Below are 21,082 nucleotides of genomic sequence, written 5' to 3' on the forward strand. Positions count from 1 at the left end.
TCACTATTTTTAAACCACTATCACTTTTAAAACGCCATTTTCTAGGGTCTTACATTCTCCCCAACAAGAAAAATTTTCGTCCTCGAAAATTCCCTCGTCAGATAGAAAGAAAACCATGCTCTCCTCATGTTCTCTATAACAACCACCTAGACATGATTGACTTAACGATTGCAAAACCTAAACTTACTGAAAACTCTGCCTCTGTGCTAAGCGATATATGTTCAACAGTATAGATTGGATTAGTCACTACTTTTAAAGCAACTTTCCACCTTCCACCTTAAAACTTGAATGATCCATTACACCTAACCAACCCACTTATGTCTGATATGCCGACTCACCTTCCATACCTTCTCCACTACGTCTTGTAGGTGTTTACCAAAATGTAAAGATTTGCAATCGATCTCAACCTAAAGCGCGATTGTTATCACTTCTCATTATCTAGTTTCTTCCTTGAGGTACCATTCATCTGACTTGGTCTCATACAACTTCATAACATTCTTGACCACCCTATCCACCACTATCCTCATGACATCATGCTTCTCATACTGACTTTGACCAGGGCAGCAGAGTCCATAATAATGCTATCCCATTTTCAGAGTAGACCCTTCACTTGCGACAACAACGACCACAAATTTTGACACTTCCTCAGCATTTTATTAAACCACTAATCTTCAACCATCTCTCCACCAATTCTTACTTTTCATTGTCGAACCAACCACTGCAATTCTCTTTTCGCTTAAAACATATACTAGCACTTTTCCACTTCTAAGGTGATAGCACAACTCAAAACCATAGCTCGATTCATCTTTCTCATTTCCTATCCATCTCCCTCTATGCAACTCCATACTTCTAGGTGTTGATGATCACTAAACATCTTTAACAAATCTTCATAACACTGACACATTTGTCGTTTTGGAGTACTCACTACTACATCAACCACCAGGTCATGAGTAAAATACCTCTTCTTCTTCTGTTTTCCCACTATTGATAAGTATATCCCACCATTATTCCGCTGCGTCACTCTGATCAACAACCATTTTCACATATGATGTGTTTAACCACAATAAACCGCAAAAGAATAATCAATCATTGAAGCGCCGATCATGTTCTCCTTCAACGTCTTGACGACTCTCTTCACACTTGAGAAACTTGTCACGAAACCTTGATAACGACTTGCTTGTAAAACCTTACTTAAAGTCACTCTTAGAACTTCCTTTCTCTTAACACATTTTCCACTCATCTTAACCACTTACGGTCGTAGATCTTAACATATAATTACTTCTCTTTCCAAACTTTGTTAGACTAGATTACTAACGATGATACATTGCGATTAAACCATTGCTTTTCTAAGGACCCCTCCACCTGTTGTCTTGACTCCACACTTTTAGCAAAACCATCCAATGTAAAACTATTGATACTGGTTACGTTTCATATATCAATGCCATAATGAATCCCACCGCTTGTCGGTGATTGTTCTAACATCTGCTTCATAACATAACTAAAACTGCTTCACCACTAAGATCCCTTGCATATGTTTTTCGCGGCCTTTACTAGATAAACACTCATACCGGTAACACTCTGTCTTCACTTTTCAACTTGTTCCATACATTGATGCACAACCATTTACTCACCTTCTTGAAACAAGGAACATCACTTCCTATGATACCACATTCCACCAGAATGAGCTTGGAAAACAACCAAGTCACCCTTGAGATTTATGCTCCCAAACCTTGTAAAAGAAACAATTTAAGTTAACTTTGAATTTGAATCATTTGATCATCTCGAAACATACCACACGTCCAAGAAGTATTTACTTGTTCGCCATAGAAGAAAAACTACTAGCTCAAACTCCAACTCCTCCTTGCAGTTAACCATGACTCATTTACCATATTGACGACACCAAGGTTTTATGATCACTAACGAAACCAAAACTCATATCTCAAACACCACCTTTTGAATTTGATAATTTGCATTAATAGCTTAGCACCAACTATCGTAGACACAATTCCAACTATTTAGGATTTTTCTTCTCCTTTCATTATTTACAGTACTCTGCCTTCTCTAGCTTTTATCGTCCCCACAAGATCGAATTGAACGGTTCACTTCTTCCTCCCACATTTGAATTTCTCTACCTCAACCCAAAGTCAATGCTTATGCTCATGAATTACTTTTCCTTGAAACATCCTGTTGTCTACCGGAAAGATCCAAGCATCTCCTTCTGATTATTGAACCTAATATGAAACCCTTATACCACTTCATTCTCATCCATATATTATTTCTCTTTCTACTTAGGAAACATCATCTTACCTAACTGATCTGCAAACTCTGATATGTCTTAACCTCCCACTAGGGATTTGTCGTCTTTTTACACTTCACGATCTTTATCTTTCTTAGCTTGCTCGATGCCAAACAATCTCATTATTTTCTGTAACCTAGGATCTACCAATTATTTATCTTCCACCAATCCAATAAAGCACTAGATATGGTCTTACGATTATATCTAATGACACTTCTCCTAACATTGCATGTATCTGGATAACTCTGAACCTCAGAATTACCGTGATGTAGAACCAAGTTGATTTTCCCCAAACATTGTTGCGCTGGCATACACTGATATCTTCAATATTTCTATCCTCTGAACTCAACTCCTTTTGGAAAACTTGTGATATTTGATCTCGTGAGCCTGCCCTTGAAGCTTCCTTAGTCTAAAGATTGATGCTAAAATTTAACCTCTTTATCTAGTCTACTAACCCAAAGCTTAACTTTCCTCGCTCATCGATCTACTTCATACAACAAACCTATATCATTGAGACAAAAAGTTATCTCAAAAGCTATATCCAACCCTCATAAAGGTAAACAGGTCAAGTTGACGTTGAATCTGCATTCCTCTATCACTATAAACACTAAATGCAAACCACAGAGGTGCAACAAAACAAACATGGACACATAAAGCAAAACTCTAACATCTATTGATAGCCAAAACTTTTCTCTATCTCTCTTATTTTCTCAAACCAGTAAAATTAAGAAAGGAAAATAATCTTTGATCTAGTCATGAGTGTGCACCCTCATTACTTTATCAAGACGTTTTCTGTTCTTAATACTTTCGGTTTCAAAGACAAACTCTACTAAACTCGAACTCCAACACAGAAAAGACATGACAAACCCACAACCCTCAGGTCATCCTAAGGACGAACTGCTCTGATACCATAAATGTAACATCCCAATTTCAGCAGCTTAAAACTAATAAAAATAGGGAGTTTCATCATAGTTCCAAAACAGATAATCCAGTGTACCCAATATATTAATACAGTCTTACAAAAGGTATGACTATAAAAATATATCACTGATACACTTAAACTAATAAAAATAAACTATGTACTACCGACCACTGCTAAAGCTCCCACTGGAAACCTCCTCTTCAACACTAACACGATGGCTCTTCATCCTCCAGAAGTGCCTTTGACACTACAACCATATCTGCTCCCACCGAATAGGTGATCATCGCAAAAGGAAACATACAACACAAGACAGGAACACAAAAAGCAAGGGTAAGCTAATATGATTAAGGAATCATGCAGTTCAATTATAAACAGAAACCATGCAATCTTTCTCATTATCACCAGAATCATATAGACCACCACAACACATTTACATGACTCTAGACTCAATATCCAGATTATGTAAGCGACATCGGATCTCTTGGTGGCTTGCACCTGCGATGGTTCCCAAACTCTGCAGAGTTTGGACACAAGGGGTTATCACCCAACCACTCCCAAGGTAAGTCCCATCACCTCTATGGCGGATCGGGTCCATAGACCAGGACCTCCTGCTACTCCCCCCAACGTAATCCATCATACTCTACATGAGTCTTAATGGTTACTAGGAGCGTCAGGATACCAACCAAAACTGAGTCCCTATGTCCTTACATACACTAAAACCTTCCTCTTAGAATTTCCCTTGAAATCCTAGTTCAACCACTTCTTCTCATATTCCAACTTCATGTAATTTCACCACACATATTACCAGTCATAACAATTCATGCATATCATAACTAAGTTCATATTTTAACATTCAAACATAGCTTCATCCATTAGAAACAAAGAAATAACACTCAACTACAGGGGTTCTCGCCCAAGCTAGAAGGTCTAGCCTAGGCAAAAAGGCTCTCTCGCTTAGGCGAGTCATTCTCGCCTGAGCAAGGCTCAAAACAGAGAACAACCCAAACTCTGGGCGAATTCTCGCTCAGGCTAAGCTGTCTCGCTTAGATGAGAGTGACTCTCGCTCAAGCGAGACTGGCTCGCCTAGGCGAGATCTCGCGCAGAAACAGGGGATAAGTTTCTGGCGTTTTTGCTCAGGCGAGAGCTGCTCGCTTAGGCGAAAATACCAGATTCCCAATCTGTTCTCACATGCAACAGCAAGGAAAACCTAGCACAATCCAAGCATACACTCAATTACGCAATTTAAGCACTCATACAACAATCACTCATGCAATTCAAAGTCATCAAAATGATTTCTAGATGAAATTCAAGTAAAACAGTTAGCTTCCCTTACCTGTTATTCTGTTTAGACAACTTTATAAACGTCAACGCCTTAAAAACGTCAACACCTCTAACTCCACATGATGCTCTATCTACACATAGAAACATCACAAGAACGATCAGGACATACCGTTATGATCACTGATCAGCAGAGACTCATACTGATGATTAAAACGTCGCATGCAAGCGGAAGAGGGCCTGCATGCAACAGAAAACAGAAAAAGACTAAACTAAAGAGCGGAAACTCAACTTACGCGAACGGAGAAACTGATCGGTCCAATTTGAAGAGCTCGTCGAGAGGATCAATCCTACGGTCTCGGTTCTTCAATTAGACGACCAGAGAGACAGAACCTCTAGAAAGAAGTCAGAGAACTCTAGAAAAGTGGTTTCTAGAGAGATAGTATGTTTTAAAATAATGAAACTCGTTTATAATAATTCTATTTATACTAAAACCTTTTAATATTAAAATAATCGAGTCTCACTATTTTTAAACCACTATCACTTTTAAAACGCCATTTTCTAGGGTCTTACATTTTACATATTTTTATTTATTTCTGTATTTTTTATAATAATTTTCTTTTGTATTCTGTTTTTTATTTATTTCATCTATTTTTATACCACTTTTCCCAAGACTTAAATTCTAAAGTCTATAGAACGAGATCACAAAGACTTTTTACTTTATTTCATTTGTCTGGCGACTTTTCTTTCCGACTACCCAGCAGCATCTCTTATTTTTCATTCAAATCAAGTATTGCCTCTCTCATGTAACTAGTCTTTTGGCAGAGGCGGATCTTAATATATCTCTAGGGGTCATGGTTTCCAAAATTTTTAAAATTTTCTAAATATATATATATATATATATATATATATATATATATATATTTTAAATGAGTTTTTTAGATAAATTTTATTTATAAAATATAATATTTAATATTAATAAATAATAAAATATGAAATTAATTCTAATAAAAAAATAAAATTTATTGAGATATTTTTGTTATTGTCTCTTCTTATCTTATTGTATTCATCTTTTACTTTTATATATTTTCTTTTTATTTTTAAAAAAAAAATTAGAAAGTTAAACAAATTCATCTTCTTTGCTCGCTTGAGTTCTCTTCCACTTTAAAAAATATAAAAATTAACTCTTAAATTTAATAGTTAAATATTAATTTGATTTAATATTTCTTCATTTCATTACTTTGTTGTATTTTTTCTATGAATATAGAAGAAAAAATTATATATTATATGTTTTTTCAAAATTATTTTTTAAATTTGTGGCTTATATCATCAATTTTTTTTTTTAATAATTACGCTTCTTAATTTTCGATTAAATTTTGAAAATTATTAATAGTCTTATTTTTTTAAATAGATACATCGATGGAGAATAAAATAATATATTCATTTATAATAATAAAAGAAAAGATACTTGTAAAGATGATAACAATACAGATTTACTTCCTTCTTCACATATTTTCAAATATGGTACTAAGGATGCAAGGGTTGAATTAGATGAATTCTTACTTAAGATTCAAATAATTACCGGTAAAAAGTTTCATATTAATCCTTTGAAACTTATTTTATATTTCACAAAAAAATATTCTCAAATATAAGAATATTCAATGAGTGTAAGAGATAAAATTAAAAAGCTTATTTAAAAGGAGTTTGATATCACATACAACTTCAAAATTATTATTTTATTAAGAAAAAAACAAAAAGATACTAATATTAAATTATATATTTTTATTATATTATTATATTGATGGACAATGATTAAATACATGAGATTTAAATGTATTATTTTGACCTTTCAAAATTTTTGATAAAGATCCACATTGTCTTTGCACCGGTCTCTCTCTCTTTATATATATATATATATATATATATATATATATATATATATATATATATATATATATATATATATATATATATATATAAAGCCTAAAATAAGTACAATTTCTTAATAAAATGACTGCTTTCAGATTAATTATCTGAAAGGTCGTATTATTTCATTCAATAATTTTTTTACCAACTTATTATAGGATAGTAAATAAGCAATCTATGATACTCCAAGGATGTCAACGGGCGGCAGGGTACGGGTAGTAGCTCCCCCGTACCCTATCCACTTGATAAATATCTGCCTCGTACCCGTACCCATATCCGTCGGATATCCGTTATGCTGGTACCCGCCTATTTTTTTCATATTCGCGGGTATCCACAGGTACTCGCGGGTATTTGCAAAATTATTTAAAAAACAAATATTTAATCATAAATTCAAATAAAATAAAATACATCACTGTCATAAATTTTAAATAAAGTTCAAATAAACTCAAGCTGATACAAGTCCAAATAATTGTAAAAGTAAATATAAAATGACATTCAACACAATGAAAATTTTTTAATTAGTGTTTTGATCAACAAACTCACCCACCTTCTCCGATTGAATACTGAAAAATAAACAAAATAAACAAATAATAAACCTCAATTGTCATGTGCCAAGTATTCTTATTTTGATTCTATCATTTGACAACAAGCATACCATAAACGTCATTGTTTATATAAGGTTTGATGTATCTGTCCAATTTCAAAGCAAGGAGAGAAAAGAATGTCAAGGGGGTAAGTTTAGCGGGTACGGGTATCCACGGGTACGAATACTATGATACCCGTACCCGTCCCATTAACATGCGGGTATCAAAAATATACGTACCCATAAGTAGCGGGTATCCATTTTTAATATCCATTTTTTAACCGTTGCGGTTTTATCTGCGGATACCTACGGGTACGGATTTTTTTGACATCCATAACTCCAACCGTGTATGTGAAATTTAAATTTAACGAGTTTTCTTTTTTTTTCCATTTTAAACAAGTTGCAACCCATAATTTGGGACAACACTTTTGTGATATAGCACAAATACAGTTGAGTTAGTCTTTATTGTTCATTGGTTATTGACTTGACCAAGAAAATATGCCACCACATTCAATTACCAAATTCTATATAACTTTCCTAAGAACAGTTACTAGCTTATACTTTCTAAACAAAATGAAGTTTTTTTCTCTCACACTGCTTCTATACTCATTCATCTTTTCTCTCTCTTTATATTCAAATTACTATGGTCTTTGCATCAGGAAATGAAACCGATCATTTTGCATTGCTCAAGTTCAAGGAATCTATACTTTTGTAAAATTAAAATATTAAATTTGATTATTTGATTGAATAAAAATGCAATACAAGTTATTGGTATTTCTTTCATGTTTTACATATTACAATTTATTTCTATATCTTTTATAACCATATTTTATTTTACTTCATGTTATATTTATTTATATTTTTTCATTTTCATATATTTTTATTTCACTTTTCCAATACTTAAATTTAAAGTCTAGAACAAGACTTTTTAATTTATTTTAGGGTTAAGTATGTTTTTAGTCATTGAACTTTGACTCAAAATTGGAATTCGTCCCTGGTTAAAACTTTGATAAATTTTGGTTCTTAAACTTTAAAAATGAATGAATATAATCATTTTAACCCAATTTTGTTAATTTTTTTTTTACTTTTCGAACACATTTCTCAGTAAATATTGAGTCGAGAATGTGTCAAACGGCGTAAATAACTCCAATATTTATTGAGAAATGCGTTCGAAACTTAAAAAACAATTAACAAAATTGGGTTAAAAGGACTATATTTATTCATTTTTAAAGTTTAAGAACCAAAATTTATCAAAGTTTCGATCATGGACAAATTTCAATTTTGAACCAAAGTTCAAAGACTAAAAACATATTTAACCCTTTATTTTATTTGTTCGTCGTTTTTTTAGGGGTGAGTTGACCGACTGCCACCCACCCACCCGGCACCTCTTATTTTCCATTCAAAAGTATTGTCTCTCTCATGTAATGTAACCAGGAGCGGACCTTGGACATGACGTAGGGGAGCCACGACTCCCCCAATTTTTTTTTTATATTTAATTTATTATATATATATATATATATTTAAATTATTTATATATATTATTATATTATTTATTTATATATTATTTATATTAATTTTTAAGTTTTTTTTTTAAATATCATACATATTTTCTCTTTTTATTTTATTTTTTTATTTTGTATCTCTATCTCTCTTTTTTTTTTAAATAAATATGTAACATAGTAAACCTGATGAGTTAAAGAATATTTCAGATCAATTAATTTATTTTTTTAAATTGGTTTATTTTGTACTTTCTTTTAAGTATATGTTTTTCTTTTACATGTGATAAATTTGTCTACTATGTATTAGGTGGTGACAAATTCATATTTTTCTAAACAGGTGAGAGATGATAAAATTTATATTAGAAAAATTATGATAAAGAGTCAAATAATTAATTTTTTTTTAAGAAGAAGATTTATTCATGTAGATCAATCATACTTAAAAAATTTCATAAGAATCCAAAAATTAAAAATTACGAAAAACAACTATCTAAAACTCTCATAATTACATATAATAAATTTAAAAAAATCTAATTTTGCTCCCCTAAATTTTTTTTCCAAGTTCCGTCACTGAATGTAATCCACCTATTTCAAAAGGAAGACGATAGTTTAATAAAAAAAATTGACAAACTTTTGACAAATTATCTTTTTAAGTAAAAAAATATTACTATTATTACTTTATTTTGATTAAAAAATAAAAAAATAATCTATTTAATTCTATTTATAGAAACTTTGTCAAAAGTTTGTCAAAAAGATAATTTTCCAAGGAAATATAAATGAAAAATAAATAAACTCAATTTAATTATCGTTTTCATTACGGTATTATTCGTTATGAGCTTTCTTAAAAATAAATATGGTTAAATATATTGTTATTTCTTTAGTGAAAATTGAATTTTTTTTTTATAAATTTTAAATTAATTTAGTTTTTAATATTTAAAATATGTGAATTTAATATTTTAACCAAATTAGGTTAAATTTATTTATTTTTAAAAAATAAGTTTGAAACATCAAATAAACTTAACAAAATTATATTTGAAAGTACATGAATTTAGTAATTTTAACTAAACTATGTTAAATTTATTTATCTTTAGAAAATACATTTAAAAAATCAAATAAATTTAACAAAATTATGTTTAGAAATATGTAAATTTAATTATTTTAACTAAACTATGTTAAGTTGATTCATCTTTACAAAATACGTTTAAAATGTCAAATAAACTTAACAAAATTATATTTATAAAAATGTGTGGATTTAGTCATTTTAACTAAACCATGTTAAGTTTATTCATTTTTAGAAAATACTTTTGAAACGTCAAATAAACTTAACAAAATTATATATAAAAATACGTAAATTTAGTTATTTTAACTAAATTATGTTAAGTTTATTCATCTTTATAAAATACATTTGAAACCTCAAATAAACTTAATAAAATTCAATTAAAAATTATATCCATGCATTTTTAAAGTTAGAATATTAAATTAAATCACAATTTCGAAGATGAACTAATTTCTATTTTCATAAAAGATAAAAAATAAAAATATATGTAATCCAAATAAAAATTATGCTAAACTCTTTATACAAGTTAATATTATGTAAATCAAATTTATCAGATTTGCAACTGCATTAGGTATTTCCATTTTTAAGTTAAAAAAGAAGGCATATACAAACTAATACTATGCGAGTAGAAAGATTAGTTATTTCTTAATTACAACTTTAATTTTTGGTCTAAATAAACTTAATATTCCATAAAAATATACTTGGCTCAAAATATAAAACATATGAAACTGATCAACCATTTTGTATATATATCATTCTACTTACTATTATTATTAGAAAAATATAAAACATATGAATTAACTTAGTATGCTTTCGTTTGTATTTATTTTTTGTTAAGTTTTCAAGAATCTCATTGAATTATTATTATTATTATTATTATTATTATTATCTGAAATTAAGTTTTAACCACATTCTTAATTAAACTTTAACACTTAAACTATTTTTTAAATTAAATTAGTTATTCTTACTACATTCAGTTACTAGATTCAACAGTCACACATAACTGAGAAATTGAGGTAAGATGAGGTTTAAATAACCATTCTTTATTTCACCCTCCGAAACTGATTTTAAGGATAACATATCTCGGAGGCATCATAATTAACTTTTCTAATTATACTATATGAAAAATTATTGTTGTGAAACTAATTATCGGAAAGGTTTAATTATTTATTTCAATAATTTTTTTTACCAACTTAATATTAATATAGGATAGTTAATAAGTAAACTATAATACTCCATCAATATGTGTAATGTAAATTTAACGAGTTAATTTTAAACAAGTAGCTACCCATAATTTCTCATAATTTAGGACAAAACTCTTGTGATATAGCATAAATTAAGTTGACTTGGTGTGGTTGCTTGACTTGACATGGAAAACATGTCACCACATTGAATTACCAAATTCTATATAACTTACATAAGAATAGAAACACCATCATCTACTAGCTTCCACTTCTTAATCAAAATGAAGTTTTTTTGTCGTACACTACTTACATTTTGGTCTATACTCATTCATCTTTTCTCTCTCTTTCTATTGAAAACAATATGGTTTACTCCAAACATGACCGTCTTTGCATCAGAAAATGAAACCGATCATTTTTCGTTGCTGAAGTTCAAGGAATCCATATCTAATATATATATATATATATATATATATATATATATATATATATATATATATATATATATATATATAATATATATTATATATATTATATATATATATATATGTATATATATATATATTATATGTATATATTATATATAATATATAATATAATATATATATATATATATAATATATATATATATAATATATATATATATATATATATATTATTTTAATATTTAAAATTTATTGGCGGGTTAGTGAGTCAACTCGGCTCATCATGGGTTCAACTCGAATGAGTCGGGTTCTTAACGGATTGGGTTCAATTTTAACCCGTACTAAAATTTATAATTTTTTTTCAACTCAAATCGACCCGAACCCGTGATGAGCCGGGTTGACTTGCAAGTTATAACACATTTTAAGGGCTCTACATCCAATACTCGGTCCTCGTTTTCGTTTTAAATTACTAAAATCCTTTTAGTTTATAGGATAATCTAAAAAGTTTATATGAAATTTATGTGTTCTTTAATTTATAAACTTACTTTAAAGTCACACGCGGGATATCGTTACACTTTTCTATATATATTGACATCTATCTGATTATGTAATCCTCTCGTATATGTTGCATGGAATCCATTATCATTGGGTAATACAATAATATAAAGAATTTCACTTCACATCAAATTTATTCTTTACGTACATTACACCTATTTGCTGTAATTTTTTTTTCTTAAAATAAATTATTTTGTTAATATCTGAAAAAATTAAAGGGAAGAGTAAAGACACCATTATATATATACTCATGTTTTCATAGTCAGGATAAGGTGTGAGTATATCCGAATTAACGCTTTGAATCATTTTGCAAGATGAAAATGTTTAGTTATCACAAGAAACAATAATGGTTTGTGAGCCTAATTTCGTGTGAAATTGTCATATTACAATTTGACTTTATATTGAATTTATGGTCAAAATAAATTGTTATTTATCTTTGGATTTGACATCTTACATCTTACAGATATATTGTTTTATTCACTCTTAGAATTTGAGTTGAAATTGTGTCTCTAATGTTGAAAGTCCTATAACTTGAGTTGAGCATACACCCTAAATGGTACTGTCAAATTGCACTTTGTTTTTTTGGTTCACAGTGCAAGTTTCATAAGGGTATCATTTAAGTTGTCCCACCTGGAATTATTGAATCGCACTTTGATTTTCTTAGTTTACTGTGCAAATTCCATAGGGATATATCTTTAGTTTTCCTGTCATAAAAATAATCATCAAAGTGCACTTTGAATGTCTTTTCATATGAGAAAATTTTGAGTTGCCTCTTGTTATTCGGATTGCTGATTAACTCTTTAGCTATCTTTTGATGCGTTGTTGGCCCAAAGTGGAATGATTCTAGATTATAATCGTACTTTATGTTTATTTATTTTATAAGTATAAGTTACACGTGCATTGTAAATGTAGTTGACAGTTTTTTATTATTTTTGAAAATTTTGTATAACTATATCTAAGGTATTCCTGCAATCTGGTAATATGATATTTTTATCCAATGGGGTTAGAGTGTTGGTTATGACCCCTTTATTGAATATATCGAATTCAATTTTTTTTTTGTGTCTAGTTTAATTGAGTTGAGCTTGTACTTCAACTTTTGATATTTTGTATTGGTTAGAAAGCCAAATGAAATTTGGTTAGGTTGGTATCCAAGTTGCCCCTTTGAATTGTTTCATCAAACTTTTGGTATTGATCATGTGTAACTGTTGTGCCTCTAATTTTGAAAGTCTAATAACTTTAGTTGGTATAGGGCCTCCAATTTTGAAAGTCCTTTAACTTGGTTTGATATTGTGCCTCTAATATTTGAAAGCCCTATAAAATTGTTTTTATTCCCAATCCAAATTTCAAATGATTATATTTGATTTGTTTATCATAATTCAGTGGCGAGATGAAAATGTTTTGAATCATTTTGTAAGATGAAAATGTTTAGTTATCACAAGAAACAATGATGGTTTGTGAGCCTAATTTCGTGTGGAATTGTTAGATTACAGTTTGACTTTATATTAAATTTATGGCCAACATAAATTGTTATTGATCTTTGTATGGATTTGACCTCTTACAGATATATTATTTTATTCGCTCTTAGAATCTGAGTTGAAATTGTGTCTCCGATTTTGAAAGCCTTATAACTTGAATTAGGCATACACCCTAAATGAAATCGTCGAATTGCACTTTGCTTTTATGTTCACAGTGCAAGTTTCAAAAAGGTATATTTTAAGTTGTCCCACCTGAAATTATCGAATTGCAGTTTGATTTTCTTAGTTCACTGTGCAAATATCATATTGGTATATTTTTAGTTGTTCTGTAATAAAAATAATTATCAAAGTGCACTTTAACTCTCTTTGTTCACATGAGAAAATTTTGAGTTGTCTTTTGTTATTCATACTGCCAATGAATTGTTTAGCTATCTTTTGATGCATTGTTGGCCCAAAGTGGAATGATTCCGGATTATAATTTTACTTCATATTTATTCATTTTGTAAGTATGAGTTACATGTGCATTCATACTAGAGTTGTGGCTGTGGTTGAGAAACCTTGAAAAATAAGAGACTTATTACATTATTATACATAAATTAGAGGATATTCTCTCATCTAAATCAAAGATTATATGCCTATATAATGCTATTATTGAAGTAAACACATAATATTGTATTCTGATTTTCTAAAGTTTTTTGTACTTAGAGTTGATTCATGTCAAATTTGCTGATGTCTTTGTAAGTCTTTTTGATGAGGGAACAATCTGCTTTGAATTGAACGTTCTTTGCCATTATATTGCAGAAATCTCTATAGTTGAAGGTGATTCAGTAGGAGGAAGTGCTAAGCAAGGGCGTGACAGGCGCTTCCAGGTAAAATATATGTGTTTCCATTCAAAGAACGAAATTGAAGGAATATTAATGAACTCATCGTATTTGATTATTCCACTACTTTATTAATCACTTATTTATTCAATGCACATACACCATTTAGCTATTTAGTTGTTTCATTTTCATTCTTTTAAAATAAAGGCTTCACAAAATCATATGACTAATAATTTTGTTTTGTAAGATTTTCCCTTAGTTTGTTTAATCTATGTCTCGTTTAATATGTTTACAGTGGATACGGTATATTATTTGTATGATGTATTTAAAGGTAAATTCCCGTTGCTTTTGAGTCTTACTACTCGATTCAAAAATTTGTTTGGCGATTTACAATTGAAATCTTAGTTTGATAACCTTGCCTAAAAGATTAAGTTCTTAAGCAGTGACAGATGAACACACTCATTGGTTTTGTTATGTCTATGGGCTGTGTTAGGAACACACTCATTAAAATTTATTAAGCTACTACTACAAAACTAGAACAGTATTGAATAAATTGTGAAACTCACCAAATTTAGTGATTTCCATTAAATTTCAACCAATGAGTGTTGAATAAAGTTTGTTCCTAACGTTTCTCATCACTTGCCCTAGTAAGAACTATTCAATCTATTACTTGATTTAGCCTTTAAAAGTTATAGTTTCACTTGAATTCTATTTACTGACTGGAGCACTTTGTTAGATTGGACTTCATTGTGTATAAAAGAATTATTTGGAGTTATGTAAGTACATGTATTTATAAGAGCATATTTGATGCAGGCCATTCTCCCTCTGATGGGTAAGATTCTGAATATTGAAAGGAGGGATGAAGCAACAGTGTACAAAAATGAAGAGATCCAAAATTTAATTCTCGGGCCTGGTCTTGGTGTGAAGGTTAAAATACTTCCTGTTTCATTAATTTGTTATTAATGACCGAGTTAAATTAAAGCACACAAATAAACTCATAAAAAAACACAAATGAATAATTAGTGAAAGTTCTGAAAGATAGGCCACGATTAAGTGTAAATAAATTATAGAATATTACTAAATTGAAATATCTTCAATTGCTAAATTGTAAGTATTTGTCTTTGTCATTTTCTTCTTAATTATATTGAAACAGAAGTAATTGGTAATGATATATGATCTAGAGTCCAGTGGAAAAGTAACTTGCATGAAGTTCAAATTTGAAAAAGTAAATACAATCTTTAAATTGCTGAGATTTCCAAATGGAGGCCAACAAAAGAACCAAGTTAACATCAATTAATGTGATTTTATTAAAATGAATTTAGAGTAACTTGGTAGAAGTTTGTGCTATGTTGTCATGGTATTATCTCAAGCTTTTTAAGTTGCTGGGTATATTCAATCACTCTTGATCATTGCAGCGGTGTTGTCTACGAGAAATTAGTATTTAAATTTTATAACTTGAGGACGATTGAAGTTCTGATATGAAATTCAACGTCATCATGATGGATTTTGAATGCTCAAAAGAAGGATGTGGTGGTAATGTCATAAAAAACCTAACACTCTTTGCTTGCTGCAAAAGATGGGATTTTGGTATTTCACTTTGAAATGTTCACCGGTTATCAACTATTAAAGTTGACAAAGATTGAGATGTCAAACTTGACTTAGCTTTGGTTTCTTGTTTATCAGCTATTATAATTGGTTGGGAATGATTTCACATTGTATGCATTTTTTTTTGAAGTATTTCAATTAGCTAAATTAGAAGGGATTCAAATAGTTTCAGAAAATGTAGAATTTAAAATTCTTCCCACTTAACCTCACATTCTTGACTCAACCCCAAACGAATCCGACAAACCAGACATCCATGACAGGCTGTGCTGGCCAGACACTCCAGATGGATTAAACCGACCTAACAACATAAACGAGTCGAGCAGGCCCAACGACGCACACGGATTTGGTAAGCCAAATGACTTTGAGAAAAGGTGTGATCAGTAATCACCAACCATACAATCTACTTATTTGAGTCATAAGTGAGTGTTTGGTAAATAATACTCAATTATTAACTAGAAGTAGTTATTGTCCAAAGAATACTTGCTTAACCCAGAAGTGGTTTGTGAAAGAATTACTTGTTTAAGTTAAAAATGACTTATTGGAAGAATACTTAATGGAGTGGTGGCTTGGGGAAAAAAAAATATTTGATCGAGCTAAGAGTGATTTGAAAAAGAATACCTGATTAAATTAGGAGTGATTTTGGAAAGAATACTTAATTCAATCAAAAATGACATGTTGAAAGAGTACTTATAGTCAGAAGCGACTAAGAACTCAAACAATATTGAAAAACAAATCCAAAAAATATTAGATCGTACGTTATAACATTAGTCTACTTAATAAAACTCAATTGATTTTATTGAGAACTCATAGATAAAGGAAACTAATAGAGAACCAATTAAATATACTTAAATTTATTTGATATAAAAGTATTATGTATACTTTTTATTTCTACGTACTTCTTTACGTTGCATATTATTTATATTTGTACTAACATAGAACAAGAGTCATTGTTTGAACACATAAATCTAAAACGTTTTAACGAGTAATTCAATTAAGAATCAAAAGTTGTGTCTACTTTCATTTGGTGAAATTGTTTTCCGTTGATGACATAAATATATAAAATCTTCATCTGAACATTCTTAATTAGGTAATATTCGCGATGTCAAAAAGTTTTAAAAATACAATTCAACATTTCCTTATAATTTTTTGTTTTCGCAATAAAATTTTGAATACTCGTAAGGAAAAGAAACTAATAAAGAATTTATTTGATAAACTTAAAACTTAATTAAGAATTTAGATTTTTGTAACATAAAGTAATCATATCACACCTTTTTAATAAAGTCCACCATAAAACATGCAAGAAGTAATTTAAGCTTGTTTTATATATACGATAACTCTTTCGATGGGATACTAAATTGTTAATGATTAATTTATTCAAACACAATAAAAGATAAAATTTATTATTTATCTATTTGTTTTATTTTTTTCATCTCATTTTAATATAATCATTTTAATAAATAAAACGTCGCATTATCATAATATAAAATAGAGTATCGACAAAAAATATATGAGGATTCACTATTACGATTATTCTACATATGAGTGATTATTAGAGTCCAGAATACTTTTCTTATTTAGACATCTCTTATATCAAGGCATACAGTAACCACACCATCACTAAGAATTTTTCTTGAAACTCTTTTACCATCAACATTTCACATGTTATCTTAGAATAATTATCATCCCCAGCTAAACACATCAAGTACAGGTCAAAAAAATGCCACATCATTCATGCATAGCTTCATACATCATATTTTTAACATTAACTCCATCAATCACAAGTTAAAGTAAGAAATTAAAATTTTGCAGCAATTCTCGCTTAAGCTAGACTAATCTCGCTTAAGCTAAAAATTCTCGCTTAAACTAGACTGGTCTCACTCAAGCTAAAATTCAAACAGAGAGCAAAGTGAAATTTTGGTGTTCTCACTTAAGCTAGATCTTGCTTAAGCTAGAAATTCTCACTTAAGCTAAACTAATCTCGCTTAAGCTAAGAATTCTCGCTTAAACTAGAATATCATATTTTCACAAATTTCACCATGCAAAAACACAAAATCCAAAACAATGAAACTAAAAAAACACAACCACGAACATCAAACCAGCATTTTAAGCACGATTTCAAAACAAAAAACATGCAAGACACTAAAAAAAAGTTTTAAAATCCTAGCTTTCCTTACCTTGACTAGGAGTTAAACTTGAGGGAGAAAAAACACTAACAGAAAGAGCAACAGCTCCAAAAGCAGCTAAAGGACTGGAAAAAAAAACAAACATGAACACAAGAACGAAGATAAGTTTCTAAGGAAGAACCCATGATAGGACCAATGCTTTAATTAATATATTTAATTGAATAAAAATAAAAGTTTAAAATTTGTCACTTCAAGAAAAGGATAAAATAAAATGTAATAAGGGCAATGTATAAATACAATAATAGGTTATAATACGTTATATATGCATACATAAAACTTGAACCCAAGTCCTCATACACAATTAAGTACTCTTAACCACTTGAACTAATACTTTTCCACATCACACATATCAGAATTAAATGTCATAAAGGCTCCCACTACCCGCATTTCTTAATTAATTAATTTTCACAGGTCTTATAGGAGATGCTTCCAAGGTGATGGTAAAAGGATGATGTACGATATGCTTTTCTTAGAAGAATGGATGGACGAATTGGGAAAATTCGAGGCGTGTACTACGTACCCGACCTCAAAAGTAACATATTGAGTATGTGGCAGTTAATGGAAAAAAGGTACTCGGTCATCATTTAAGACTGAGTACTAGAGTTGAGGAATAAACTCAGACACCTTATTACCCAAGTAGAAATGAAAGAAAATAGAATGTATAAACTAGAGTTGAGGTGTCCTTATGCAAAGCTCAATAGACAGACACCACATGAAGCATGGAGTGGAAAGAAACCATGTGTATCTCACTTGAAGGTATTTGGCAGTGTAGCATATGCTCAGATCCAATGCACCAAACCAAGCTCGAGGACAAAAATGAGGAGAATGAATGGAACAACTCAGCAAAAATAATTAAGAGCTCGACAATGACAAGTGAGAACTCAGAAACTACTTTTGGAAGCTCGGCAAGTGAAAGAAGAAGTTTGGCCAATGTTGTAGCAAGACAACAAGAGGTCTTTGATGAGGAAGAAGAACCATTGCATGCCAGAACTCAGTGCCTACAAGACATATATAATACAATTAACGAGATACATGTTGTGTGCCTTTTGGCAGATTCTGAAGATGTTAGTTTTGAAGAAGCCGTGGTGAATGAGAAATAGAAGAAAACAATGGACGAGGAGATTGCTGCTATAGAACGCAACAACACGTGGGAAATATCTATGTTAGTCACAAGGAAAGCGAAGTACAAGTCGACCAAAGTGAAAGCAAAGTCAGCCATGAAAAAAGCGAAGAACTTGACTATTCATGAAAGGGACAAGCACAATGTGAGAAAAGTTATTGCACGTGGGAAGCTGGGATGAAGAATAAAGGAACAAAGATGGAGAATAAAAGAAGCATTTAAGTTTACGGGGGAGTGTTGTTAGGTAAACTTAAATAAAATAAAGTTTATGTTATAGCCATTGATGGTAGTTAGTATACTAGCCATTTATAGTCGTTTGGTGGTTAATGTACTAGCTCTTGGATAATTAATGCACTAATTGTTGAGTAGTTAATGTACTAGTCGTTTATAGTCGTTAGGAGTACAATGAACGAAAATTGTAAGCCTATAAATTATATTGTTGGTGGCATAAATAAAAACAACAAAAAATGAATAAGTTTTTCATCCAAGAGTTTTTTTTTTTTTTCTTAACATTACGATCGTGGGCGAAGAGAACGGGTTTTGTGTCTGATTACTCAGGGAAGCAGGGGCAAGTGGGAGTGCAAAGTTTGAAGCTTTTGAGAGGAAGGGAGGAGGGTCATCCCCCGAGATAGAGATAGATCCAATGGTGGGGAGGACGAGATGAAACGATATTGAAATATAGTCTCGTAGAGTTAATAAGTACAAAGAGTTATGATTTGCCTAATAATTATAATTTTTGGTTAAGTACTAAGCGTTTGATACATCATAACATAATTGCTTTGATACCTGATAACATAATTCCTGAGAGATATTATTAGTGTGGCATCAATTAAAAATGCGACAAAAGTTATTAGTATTTCTTTTATGTTGTACATATTTTTATTTATTTCTGTATCTTGTTTTATAATCACTTTTTATTTTGCTGTGTTATATTTATTTTCATCTATTTTTATATCATTTTTCTCAAGACTTAAATTCTAAAGTCTATATAAGAGATCCCCAAAGACTTTTTATTTTATTTTATATTTCTCTCGACTTTCTTTTTGTGAGTTGGCCGACAACTAACCCAGTAGTTCTTGTTTTCAATTCAAATCAAATATTTTCTTTCTCATGTTTCTGGTCGTCTTTGGTACGTACAAGTCTTCTATTTTAAAATAAAAAATGAAAAATAAATGAGGAAACAATAAAAATAAAAATATCCAGTTTAGCTATTACCTTCATTGTCCTCTTTAATCAAAATTTAAAAAATGTAAATTTAGAGACTAAATATATTTAACGAAAAACTAAAAAAAAAAAGTTACTTTGTCTTGTAAGATTGGTTTATCCATGATTAATGTCTGGATACTTTCAATTATAATTTATCCCGATTCTTGTTTTTAATTCGTTATAAACTATTTTTAGCTCATAAAAAATATTTTAATTCTCCATTTTGTTTTTTTTCTTTTAATAGTGTTCGTAAAAGAAATTTGTCCAGAGTATACCAACAAAAACTTTTCCAAACCTACCCAAATGCGATACCATACATCAAAATCAATAATTAAGTAAAAATAACTTCATTATTTCATTGAATAAAAATGTGATAAAAGTTATTAGTATTTCTTTTATGTTTTACATATTTTTATTTATTTCTGTATTTTGTTTTATAATCACTTTTTATTTTACTCTGCGTTATATTTATTTTCATCTATTTTTATATCATTTTTCTCAAGATTTAAATTCTAAAGTTCCCGAAGACTTTTTATTTTATTTTATATTTCTCTCAGACTTTCTTTTTGTGAGTTGGTCGACAACTAACCCAATACATCTTGTTTTCCATTCAAGTCAAATATTTTCTATCTCAAATACTTTCTTTCTCATGTTTCTAGTGTTTGGGCACGTATAAGTCTCCTATTTCATAATAAAAAATGAAAAAAAAATGTATAAATAACAAAAATAAAAATATCCAGTTTAGCTACCGTGTTCATTACTGTATTATTAAATTATTATGCGTCTTTTTATTTTTTCTTTTAAACTAGAAGCTACCTATAATTTAGGACAAAACTCTTGTGATATAGCATAAATTAAGTTGAATTGGTGTTTATTGTTCATTGGATACTTGACTTGACATGGAGAACATGTCACCACATTCAATTACCAAATTCTATATAACTTGCATAAGA

This window comes from Vigna unguiculata, chromosome 2, assembly GCF_037176805.1.
Source record: "Vigna unguiculata cultivar grain cowpea cultivar isolate G323 ecotype 2 chromosome 2, ASM3717680v1, whole genome shotgun sequence".
Lineage (NCBI taxonomy): Eukaryota > Viridiplantae > Streptophyta > Magnoliopsida > Fabales > Fabaceae > Vigna > Vigna unguiculata.